This window comes from Elaeis guineensis, chromosome 10 (genome assembly GCF_000442705.2).
Source record: "Elaeis guineensis isolate ETL-2024a chromosome 10, EG11, whole genome shotgun sequence".
NCBI lineage: Eukaryota > Viridiplantae > Streptophyta > Magnoliopsida > Arecales > Arecaceae > Elaeis > Elaeis guineensis.
The window spans coordinates 68261514-68275048 of NC_026002.2; positions in this window are offsets into that span (position 1 = coordinate 68261514).

The window sequence follows — 13535 nt, forward strand, 5'->3', positions numbered from 1 at the left end:
AGCTACAAGGATCTAGTAGAGCTCATGACTAGATGGATCAGAATCAGATGTATCAGAGATGGGGTGGGGAGATGATGGATCACGACCAAGGACTCGTCCTCTACCCCGTCTGCCTCTGCCACGAGTGGAGTTGCTGGCACGAGTAGGTGGGCGAGATGATCCTGAAGGCTGAGAGGCTATAGACTGGACTGCAAGAGAGAGCCTGATGGAATCAAGAACGTTCAGAGCTCTCGAAACAGACTGAAGCAGTGCAGTGAACTGTGTAGATGCATGCTCACTAGAGCCTCTGATCTCTCTCCTCAAGAAATCAAATCCACCCTCCAAAACACCTCTGAGTCTGCCAGCCTCCGCAGTTAGGTCTGTGACCTCAATAGTGCACTCCTGTGGCTGAGGATGGGCCAAAGCTAAGACTTGCCCCGCAAGTCAAGTACTCTCCCAGTCAGTCTCAAAATGTAATCCTCAGCTGCTGAATCCGAACTGACTGATCTATGATCATCTGAAATACAGTGGAGATATGGAGGATCAAGGTTTGATTAGATGCATCTAATGATGTGGATCCCGGTGCAAACACAGAAGTGCTCCACTGACGAGAAAGCAAGGAAGCCACACGTTGAGAAATCTGCTCAATCTGATCATCACCCAATCTGAACTCTGAGGGAGGTGCTCTACTGTCTGGCTGCTGAACTGGTGTGTGCCTCCTGGTGGACTCTGAAGGGCCAGCCTCCGGATCTGAAACAAACTGGATATCTGGAGATGCTGCCCTGAAGTCATGGAGAGGTGATGAGGGACCTTCTTCCTCAGCTCTGTCCTCAATTCTGTCCTCAGCTCTCTCCTCAGCTCTTTCTTCTGTACCCTTGATCCAACCACCATCAATCCTAGTGAATCCCATGTGGTGCAGAGTGTGTTGGTTGATGGTATCAGCGTGAGAAAGCCTAGCAAATGCCTCCCCCTCAAAACTGACTCCAAACCTCCTGAAAACAGTATGAGGGCCATACCAAAAGGCAGATGTGCCTTGGATCTATTCAGTGTTTCTCTCATGGCCTCAATCATTAAAGCAGGGAGGTTTAAGGGGGTTTGGGTGATCACATGAAATATTATACATATGTCTCGGCCAGAAAGGAGGTCATGTCTACCACTTCTCGGGAAGAAAAGCTTTGTCACTAATTGATGTAGAATTCTCATTTCAATTGACAAGATTTTGGCTTCTAATTTATTTAGACTTCCCGAGTAAGTTCCTCCTAAAATTACATTGATCCCTTCTTCCTTCATGGGAGTTCCATGTTAGAATATCCCTCACAGGGCAAATGTAGAATCTCTCCCAAAATAATAAGATCTAAGCAGATATCAATTCCTTAACAGTAGAAGTTACTGTTCCATTGCCATAGTGCAGATTTAATAAAACTCTCTAACCAAGTCTACATATGTAACTTCCTTGAGAGAACAGTAAAATCCCCAACCTTGATTTTTGATCTTTGACCCAAAGGAGAAACCTTCTTTTTCAAAGAATCTAAAGTCCACATTCTTGCCGGTTTCTACCTTTCTGTCAGAGAGAGGAATTTTGCTAGGGCTAAGAGGAGACTGAGAGGGACCTGGTGCAGACGCTGAAGCCGGAATGGGAGCAGAGGAGGTCTGAGAAGCTTGCCTTTTCCTGCGGACGCCTTCTTCCAGCTCACGGACTGATTTCTTCTTTGAGGGAGTTTCATCTTTGGGGCCATTCTCACCACAAGAGCAAGCAAGGAGACTCGGAAGATCAAATGGGTGAGGAGAAGGAGGGTTATAGAAGATGGAAAGGGATTTTGGTGGAGAGAAATCATGATTTTGAGAAGAACGGTGGAAGCTAGGGCACGCTCCAACCGCTTCAATCAAGGGAGAAAGATGCGAAAAGCTCCTTTCCCAAGGGGTGATTTGAGGTGGAGAGTGAAGGGAGAATGATCTTGGGCTAAATCCTTGGTTTTGGAGAGAACGAAGATGAGGACGACGAGTCTTGGAGGGAGGAAGACGAAGAAGAAGAGGGGTCGGCTCATGAACGGCTTTAAGTTAAAAAGGAATGAACCCGTGGGAAGTTGGCCAAGAATTTCAAGTATGCCATTGGGTCGACCCTAGGGGGTCGACTCATGATTCACAAAATTTCAGAAAAAATATGAATAAATTCTGAAAAAATTCAAAATTTTGGGAGAAAAATTTTGCTCAATGACAAGTTGTGAGAATGATAATCTTGAGCTTTTAGGTCCAAGAGAGATGATGAAAATTGAGCTCAAAGAAATTTTGACATCGATTCCTTGGAATTGGAGAAAAATTTAGGCAAATGGATCAAGAATTCCTAGATTTCTCCTAATTTCACAGAATCTATCCTCACTAAGGGCCTTTGTAAAGATATCAGCTAATTGATTTTCAGTGCAAACATATTAAGAATTATATCTTTGTTTTGAACATGTTCTCTTATAAAATGATGTCTTATTTCAATATGTTTAGACCTTGAATGTTGAATTGGATTTTTAGTAAGGTTTATGGCACTAGTGTTGTCACATCTTATGGGTGTTTCATTAAGTTTGATACCAAAGTCTTCGAGTTGTTGCTTAATCCACAAGATTTGAGCACAACAACTTCCGGCTGCAATGTATTCGGCCTCAGCCGTAGACAGTGCTACCGAATTTTGTTTCTTGCTAAACCAGGAGATTAGGTTAACTCCAAAAATTGGCAAGTTCCACTAGTGCTTTTTCTGTCTAATCTACATCCAGCAAAATCAGCATCTGAATATCCTAATAAGTCAATTAGTGAGTCCTTAGAGTACCATAATCCTAGAGTTTGAGTACCATTTAAATATCTAAGGATTCTTTTAACAGCATTCAAGTGAGACTCTTTAGGATTAGATTGAAATCTAGCACACAAACAAACACTAAACATGATATCAGGCCTACTTGCAGTTAAATATAATAGAGAGCCAATCATACCTCTATATATTTTAAGTCTACACATTTACCTTCTTCATCCTTGTCAAGCTTACATGAGGGGCTCATGGGTGTGCCAATTGGTTTGGAGTTCTCCATTCCAAATCTTTTGAGTAATTCCTTGGTGTACTTGCTTTGGGTGATGGAGATTCCTTCTTTGTTTGTTTGATTTGGAGTCCGAGGAAGAAAGTAAGTTCTCCCATCATGCTCATCTCGAACTCCCCCTGCATGAGCTTAGCAAAGTCTTGACAAAGAGATTCATTAGTAGACCCAAAAATAATGTCATCAACATAAATTTGTATAACTAACATATCATTTTGATTTCTTTTAATAAAGAGGGTTGTGTCTACATTACCTCTTGAAAAATATTATTTAGTAAAAATTTGCTTAGCCTATCATACCAAGCCCTAGGTGCTTGTTTTAATCCATATAGAGCTTTATTTAATTTAAAAACATGATTAGGAAAAGCATGATTTTCAAAACCTGGGGGTTGTTCTACATAGACTTCTTCAGTAATATATCCATTCAAAAATGCACTTTTGACATCCATTTGAAATAATTTAAATTTCATAAAGCAAGCATATGCAAGTAGAAGTCTAATGGCCTCTAATCTAGCAACAGGTGCAAAGGTCTCATCAAAATCAATTCCTTCTTCTTGATTATAACCTTTAGCAACAATCTTGCTTTATTTCTTATTACATTTTCATGTTCATCTAATTTGTTCCTAAAGACCCATTTTGTGTCAATTATTGAATAATTTTTAGGTCTTGATACTAAAGTCCATACATTATTTCTTTCAAATTGATTAAGTTCCTCTTGCATTGCATTAATCCAATTATAATCATTTTCAGCTTCTTCAATAGTTTTTGGTTCAAGATGAGATACAAAAGCACAATGATTAAATACATCTCTAAGTGAAGAACGAGTTTTTACCCCATGCATAGGATCACCAATAATTAGCTCCTTAGGGTGATTGTGAACATACCTCCATTCTTTGGGTAGGTCATTTGTACCTTGAGGTTGTTCTTGATGTTCTTCACCTCCCTCATCCTGTTTGTCTTCATGTTCCTTATCCTCTTGAATTGTTGAATCTTTCAGAGTGATCTCCTTCATTCCTTCTATAAGAGGATCTGCATCATCAACACCTTCATTCTTCCTTGAAGGAAGATCGTTAGATTCATCAAAGACAACATGTATGGACTCCTCTACTACTAAAGTTCTTTTGTTAAAAACTCTAAAAGCTTTACTAGTGGAGGAGTAACCAAGAAAGATTGCTTCATCTGATTTTGCATCAAATTTTCAAGTCTTTCTTTACCATTATTTAACACAAAACATCGGCAACCAAAAATATGAAAATAAGCAATATTAGTTTTCTTTCTTTCCAAAGCTCATAGGGGGTTTTCTTTAAAATTTGTCTAATCAAAGCACGATTTAAAATGTAACATGCTGTGTTGATTGCTTCCGCCCAAAAATATCTTGGAAGGTTGCTTTCACAAAGCATGGTACGGGCCATTTCTTCTAAGATTCTGTTTTTCCTTTCTACTACCCCATTTTGTTGGGGTGTCCTAGGAGCAGAGAAGTTATGGCCAATTCCTTTTCATCACAAAAGTTTTCAAAGTCTTGATTTTAAATTCAGTTCCATGATCGCTTCGAATATTTTGAATTGAAAATCCTTTCTCATTAGTGACTTTTCGATAAAATTTAGTGAAAACATGAAAAGTTTCATCTTTGTGTGCTAAAAAGAAAATCCAAGTAAAACGAGAGTAATCATCTATAATTACAAAACCATATCATTTTCCTCCTAGACTAGTGGTTCTAGTAGGTCCAAATAAGTCCATATGCAAAAGCTCTAAAGGTCTAGAGGTTGAAACAATATTTTTGGATTTAAATGAAACTCTTGTTTGTTTACCAGTTGGCATGCATCACAAATTCTATCCTTTTCAAAATTCAATTTTGGCAAACCAAGAACTAATTCTTTCTTAATTAATTTTGAAAGAGAATGCATGCTAATGTGTGCAAGTCTGCGATGCCAAAGCCAACTAGTCTCATTAATTTTAGCATTCAAGGATACTAGGCATTGCATGTTTATTTTGGCTAAATCATTTAAATCTACCATATAAACATTACCATGTCTATGTCCAATAAATTTAATGCCATCATTAATAGGACTAGTTACAATGCAAACAGATGATTCAAAAACAACCTTATATCCTTTATCACAAAATTGACTAATGCTTAGTAAGTTATGCTTTAAACCATCTACTAACAAAATATTTTCAATGTATTTGGAGGGAGTGATACCAATGTTACCTATACCGATGATCTTTCCTTTGCCATTGTCTCCAAAGGTGACCATCCCTCCATCCTTAGCATCAAGAGTGATGAATTGGGATTCATCACCAGTCATGTGTCTCGAGCATCCACTGTCAAGATACCATTTCCTGTTTCCTCCTTGGGATGCTAGACACACCTGCAAGCAAAAGTCAAGTTTTTGTTTTAGGTACCCAAGCTTTCTTGGGTCCTTTTTGGTTAGTCATAATGGTTCCTTTTGGAACCCATATTTTCTTTACAGTTGAGTTTGCAGACTTGTTAGAGAAGCAAGTGTATGACTTATGTCCTACTCTACCACATTTGAAGCAAGTAATATTAGAAGACTTGTTACTTAAAGAGTTTACATAAATATTTTTCAGATATTTTTGTTTCTTCAAGGGGTTATAGCCAAGTCCAGCCTTATCATACACGGCTTTTTGATTATCAAGAATCATATTGAGTTTATTTGAACTCAAGGTGAACTTTTCTACTATTGGTTTTAGCTTGACAATTTCATTCTTTAAGCTTTGATTTTCTTGAAGCAGGGTGGATTTTTAATTGAAATATTTTCAGTTTGTTTCAATAAAGATTGATTTTTCAATTTTAGATCTTTGTTCTTCATCCCTAGTTTCTTTAATTCATCAACTAAATCATAGAATGCTTCATGTAATTCTTCAAATGTAAAGTCACTCGGAGTTTCAAAATTACCTCATTTTCGTGTGCCATAAGGCACAGGTTGGCTTGTTCGGTTGAGTTTTTCTCGTCGGAGCTTGAGTCATCACTCGCACTCCAAGTGGCCATCATGGCCTTCTTCTTGTACTTCTTGGGACCTTTCTTCAGTTGAGGGCATTCGGATTTGAAGTGTCTCGGCTTCTTGCATTCGTAGCAGATAAGGGGTTGGTCTTTCTCTTTTTCTTTGCTCTGTTCCCTTTTGTGAATGGCCTCTTCCTCATCCCTTTTTTTTTTCTCAAAATTTCTTGAATCTTCGGGTAATGAGTGCCATCTCTTCATCCTGTTCTTCATCTTCAGTGTCATCAGTTTCTTCATCTGGTGGAGCTGTGGATTTGAGGACAATTGTTCTTTTCTTTTTGACTTCTTCCTCTTGATGTTGCTTCATGCTCAGCTCATGAGTCATCAATGATCCAAGAAGCTCTTCCAAGGGTAGAATGTTCAAGTCCTTAGCTTCTTGGATGGCAGTCACTTTGGCTTCCAAGTTCTTGGTAAGGACCTGAGAATCTTTCTTACAAGCTCACTGTTAGTATAGGACTTGCCAAGACTCTTTAAACCATTAATAATATCAGTAAAGCGAGTAAACATTCCAGTTATGGACTCATCATACTCCATTTTAAACAATTCATATTTATGCACAAGCATGTTGATTTTAGACTCCTTTACTTGATTGGTTCCCTCATGGGTTACTTCTAACCTATCCCATATTTCTTTAGCAGATGAGCAAGTAGAAATGCGATTAAATTCGTTAGCATCAAGAGCACAATAAAGAACATTCATTGCTTTAGCATTTAATTGGCCATCTTCTTATCAACCTCATCCCATTCTTTCTCGGTTTGGCTGATTCCTCACCATCTATAATTTTAGTGGGTGTGTGAGGACGTTCACTATGATACTCCACATATCATAGTCGAGTGCTTGAATGAATATTTTCATCCGAGCTTTCCAATAGGTGTAATTAGACCCATTGAAAAGTGGAGGTCGGTTGGTGGATTGCCCCTCGGCTAGAGAAGTGCCGACATGAGTTGCCATAGATCTTTGGCTCTTTGATTGTTTAGATCAAAGAAGGGCTAGAGCACCGGGCTCTGATACCACTTGTTGCCCAGCTATGCAACCCAAGAGGGGGGGTGAATTGGGTTTCTAAAAATTTTAAGCTTAACTTATGACTTATGAAAATATTTGACAAAGCTAAATAAATAGGGAGAGTAAATTAATTCAAGCTAATAGCTAAGAGCAAGAATGCAAGAGAATAATGAAGAGTTAAAGAAGAGCAATTAGACACACCACAAACAAAAGGATTTATAGTGGTTCGGTGCCAACCTTGCACCTACATCCACTCCCCAAGCTCCTACTTGGAATTTCAATCCACTAATCTTGTATTCAACCCGAATACAAATGTCGGAAACTCCGACTCTAGCTATCCCAAGCTAGTCCACTTATTTTTCGGTACAAGCCAACCCAATACACTCCGATTCAAGGTTCGGATCAACCTTTCCTTGTTTTGGAACCCTTCCAAAACAAAAACAATAACTCAAACAAGTATAACAATGAATAGCACAATAAGCACAAAGAAAGCTCCTTTAATGAGCGTATGAACTTTAAATACACTTTACTCAAGAGAAGAAGACCCTTTTTGATTTCCTCAAGGTGGATGGAGACTTGAATGTGCACTTGAGGAGTTGGTGAGCTTGGATAAAGGCTTCTTGAATGCTTTGATGAGCTTTGCTTAGGGCTGAAAAGTTTGCTTGAAATCTCTTTTTCAAAATCTCTCTTCTTGATTCTTCTTTTTTTCTTCTTCTATTCTTCTTGTTGATTTCCACCTTTTTGTCCCTTTTATAGCTTCAAGAAATAGTGAAAATATTCTATGCTGAAAAAGAGTCGTTAGACCATATAAATGAGCATTAAAAGTACTTAAAATGGATTAAAAACTAGCCGTTGTGGAAAAATTCTATCACAGGGGTCGACTCATGGGTCGACTCATGCCTAGGGGTCGACTCATGGGTCGACCTCTGTGGAAGAACATCAGAGAATCATCAGAAAAAAAGTTCTGTGATTTTTGGCCTAAAAACTGCAGGGGTCGACTCATGGTCGACTCATGTCTTGGGGTCGACTCATGGGTCGACTCACAGGTTGTGCCAAGCCAAAAAATCTGCGTGCCAAACAGCTCATGTGCCATGAGTTGACTCATGGGTCGACTCATGATTTTCAAACATGCATATCTTTCAAAATACAAGTCCAAAAATAATAAAATTTTTGCCAATAGATCACAAATCTTTTGTTCTATCATTTGATGCTTTCAAATCAAAGTTTTGGTAAAATTATGATTTTGCCCCTGAAGAGGAAAAAATCTTTTTCAAGTGAAAAATATTAGTACTCCTTCAACTGCTTTGTAATCATCAAAATCAATCTAAGGAGCAACAATGCTACTGGCTTAGGTTTGGACCTATGAGATCATACACATTAGAGTTCATGATCTGATTGGATGGTTGATCAACGATTAAGAATCATTCTAGGGTTAAACAATCAATACGATTGACATTTAACCTAGTACAAATGTTGCAGTGGATCGATTAGCAATTTGATTGCTAATTGACTTAATTTGATTAGGCCAATGGGCTGAGATTAAGTCTAATTAAATATAATTTAATTAGATTTAGTTTGAGCTTGATTGGATCAAGTCCAATTGGTTTATTGGATAAGCCAAGTGCAAAGAAAAACTAATCCTAGTTCAATTAGGATTTGGGTCAACCTAATTTCTAATTTGATTAAAAAATTAAAATAGATTTAAATCTAATTTAATCTGATTAAATTAGGTTCTTAATTGGGTTAAAATTTATTTTAATTGAGTTGATCTAATTTTGTTTGATTTGATGTGAGAAACCAAATTAAAACAAGTCATAAGATAGAATCCTAGTAAGACTAGGATTCTACCTTGCGCCACATAAGCCCCCCATGCCCTCTCTCTTATTCCATGCCAATTTCCTCCTATTTTGTGTGATAAAAATCCTTTCCTAGGTCTTCACCATGCCCAAAAGGTTTCCTCTCTTCTTTCTTACGTGGAAGATGGTTATGGATCAAATCAAAGTAGGAATAAGTTTGGATTTCAAATTCTATGAGATAGAGTTTTAGAAGTCCAAAACTCTTTCCTTTTTGCACCGATTTTATCCAGATTTTTTTTTAAGATTTTTGTGGCTTTTATGGAACTTGATAGGCACCCTTTGCTTTTGGTCTATGCATAAAAAGAAAGAGGGGGTGCCCAAGAGTTGGGCACCCCCTTATCTTTGCCATGTTTGGATAAACCTTGACTAGGTATTTGACCTAGACAAAGACTCTATCATATCTCTCTATATAAAATAAATTTTTTTATAAAAGTTTTGTAAAAAAATAGATCAAAGAGAGACCTTTGGGGTATTTAAAAATTAGAGAGAAAGAAGGTTAGGGCGTGGAGATATAATAGACAAAAGATAGGGTGTCTAGAGAGAGCAAAGAGAAGAAGAAGAGGGTCTTCTTCTAGGATTGTTGGTTCATCTCTTCCCTTCCTCCATCATGAGTTTTTAAGAGCATCTCAGATCTGAAACTCCTCCTCCTACTTTTCATCTTTGAAAGAGTCCAAATCAAGAAGAAGGAGGCACCTGATCAACCATCGAAGAAGGATCAGCGCAATACTAGCATATTGTGCTGATTTTTTGGAGCAAGACTTCTGATCGAGATTCGTGGGCTCGTGTGGATGACTCCTAGAGGTCGGAGGCATGTGTGGCTCACAATATCATCCTCAAGCCCAGATCAGTAAGGTTAGAACATCTAACTTGCAAGATAGTAGATCTGATCTATTATTTATTACATATATTAGATGTAGCATAGAAACATGTTGATATGATCAACATGTAGTTCATTCTCTACATATTTTAATTTTTGATTTAATATCATATAATAATCATATAATAAGATCTTAGATCTAGAGATTATCTAATTTTATAAAATAAATTTTGATTTATTTTAATCTTCCGCTACATAATCTTAAAACGTTTCAAAGATCTAACCCTGAAATCCTAGATCCGATTTCTTCAGAGATAAATATCTCTGGTTGAGTCATATAGACTTCTTTCTTAAGATTTTCATTGAGAAAGGTAGTCTTGACATCCATTTGTCAGATCTCATAGTCATGATATACAGTAATAGCAAGTATTATCTGAATAGACTTGAGCATGGCTACCAATGAAAAGATTTCTTCATAATCAACTTCTTATTTTTGTCTAAAATCTTTTGTCACCAGTATGGCCTTATAGGTCTCTATCTGGCCATCTACTCCAATCTTCCTTTTGAAGACCCCATTTGCAACCTATTGGGGTCACACCCTCAGGTGCATCAATCAAAGTTCAAACTTGGTTGATATACATGGAGTCCATTTCGAATTTTATAGCATTAAGCCATTTGTTAGAGTCACTATTTATGACAGCTTCTGAATAGTCATGAGATCATCATTCTCAATGACGTAGGATGTGTTATCATTCTTAATGACAAACCCATACCTGAGTGGTACATTACGCACTCTATATGATTTTTAGAGAGGAGGTGTGTGAAGTGGCTATGCCTCAACAATGGGCACATCTAGTTGAGAATCAGTTTGTGAATCCTAGATGGATTATAGGTTTAAACTTTCTCAAGTTCAACAGACCTCCCACTGCCCCCTTCTTAGATAAACTCTTTTTTCAAGAAAATGGCATGCCTACTAAAGAATACCTTTTGTTGAGTAGGATGGTAGAAGTAGTATCCTATACTCTCCTTGGGATAATCCACAAATCTGTATTTTTCTGATCTAGCACTCAACTTATGTCTCACCAATATTTTTCACATAAGTCAGGGCAATCCCAAATCTTAAGATGTTTAAGACTGGATCTTTTCCTTTTCATATCTCATATGGAGTGCTAGAAATAAATTTGAAAGGTATTTGTTTAAAACATATGCTGCAGCCTCGAGAGCATATCTCCAAAAGGAGATTGAAAGATCCATAAAATACATCATGAAACCGCACCATATCTAATAAGGTGCGATTCTTTCTTTCCATAATTTCATTTTTATAGAGTGTAAGGAGGTGTCTACTGAGAGAGTATACCATTTTATTTTAAATAATCAAGGAACTCACTAGTCAAATATTCTCTTCTTTGATCAGATCGAAGAGCTTTGTTCTTTTATCAGTTTGTTTCTTAACCATTCTTTGATATTCTTTAAACTTGTCAAAGGCTTCAGATTTGTATTTCATTAAATACACATATCCAAATCTAGACATATCATCAGTGCATGTGATGAAGTAAGAGTATCCATCTCTAGTTTGAATCGATATTAGACTACAAATATCAGTATGTACATGGTCCAAAATGTCTCTCGCCCTTTCTCCATGTCCAGTAAATGAGTCTTGATCATTTTACCCATGAGACAATTCATAAGTTTCATATGATTCAAAATCATAAAGATCAAAGAATTTATCTTTGTATAACTTGTTAATTCTTGACTCATTGATATGACCAAGTCAATAGTGCTAGAGGTATGTGATATTCACATCCTCTCTCTTTCTTTTCTTCATATTATCAACATGAAGTATATTATCATTAAGTGATAGGAATAAAAGATTATTATCAATATAAGTATTTTTCATAAAATTTATTAGAAAAATATATAGAACAACCATTGTTCTTTGTTTTTATTTCAAAGTCTTGTTCTAATAATAAGGGTACAAAATAATATTTCTAACGATATTAGGAATATAATAACAGACCTTCAGTTTCAAAACTTTGTCTGAAGGTAACTTAAAATCTTGGTTTCCATGGCTTCAGCCTAAATGGACTCTCTACTAGCACCGAACAACTCGAAGTTATCTTAATTCAGACTCTTTATTTCCTGTAGACCTACAACGATTTATAAAGGTGTGAGCCATAGACGGTATCCAATACCCAAAAATCTAAGATTGAAGTACTTAATAATAAGTTAGTTTGTATCATATACAAATATTTAGCAATATTTGCCTGTTTCACAGTTGCAAGGTATTCCTTGTAATTCCTCTTCCAGGCCCTCCTTGCCACAGTGATAGTAAGTGCCTTTGGCAGAGACCTTCTTCACCTTCTCCTTAGAGATGCCAGCCTTAGGGTTCAACTTTTTCTTGGAATCCTTCTTGCTTTTCTTCTTGTTGATCATATCGACCAGAAGAACTAGAGTCTTTTCACTTTTGAAATGGTTCTCTGCTGTTTTCAGCATATTCAGTAGCTCAAGCAGCTGATGTTCAGTTTGTTCATATAGTAGTTTATGACAAACTAAGAGAAGGAGTCGGGAAGAGACTGCAGGATCAAATTCTGACTAAATTCACCATCCATGGCAAAATCCAATTATCCTAGATGAATGATCAAATCAATCATCTTTAGGATGAGTTTGCACAGACATGCCTTCAATCATGCGGGCATGGAATAACTGCTTTAGATATCTCATATCTAGCAGTTTAACTTTTATTCCCCATATAACTCCTTAAGATTAAGGAGTATAGAGGGAACATCCATGTCCTCATGCTATCTCTGAAGCTTATTGCTTATCAAGGCAAGTATGATGCATTTGATAGTCACACTGTCATCCTTCCACATTTTTATATGTGGCCCTTTCCTCCTCGAAAGCATCTTTCTGATCAAATCGAGTGCAGGTGTATCCATACGTAGGAGACTTTCTCTGAGTGAGAATAATTCTTAGATTTCTTAACCAGTCCATATATTTTGATCCGATCAATTTGTTTGCATCTAGCATGCTTCTAAGTGATAGTAAGGATGTCCATATGTGCAGTTAATCTATAATAATAAGAATATGATATAGCAGACAACTCATGATGACATTCATAACTAGATATAAGATTTTTATCTAATTATATATTTTACTATTTTAACAAATTTCATATCCCTCAAGTATGAAAAATAAAAAATATTCTTATGTTTCTTAGTGGGGTTGAGATCTTTATTCCTTACAACACCTTGTGGATAGCATAACAAGCATTTATGAGTTCAAGAGTAGGTACTCTTTACTAATTGTACCTCATATAATTTTTAATATTTTTCTCTCTTACCTCTAGATCACTCATAGTCTTGCGGATAGCATAATAACTATAGTATTCTAGTTAAGTTATCCTTCAATCTCATATGGTCATACTTAAACAATGCTGCCTTGTGGATAGCACAATAAAATAACACTATTCAAAATATACCATAAGCATCAAAAATGTACTTAATCAACATCATATCAATTTCTATAGTAAGCCTTATGGATAGCACAACAAACCCATTAAAGATCTTGACATACTCTATTGCCAAGTTTGAAGGAAGGCCATGTAGTGTCTACATCACTAATCAATCTAAGTCCGAAATTCAATAAGATTAAATTGGCCAAGTCAGTAAGTGGGAGCCTCCCCATAGCTTTCTTAGACACCAACAAAGTTAACCAGACCAGCATATGGACCTAATTAGAAAAACTATCTTTTATACTTTCCTAGACACCATTGATCAAATGAATTTGATATTT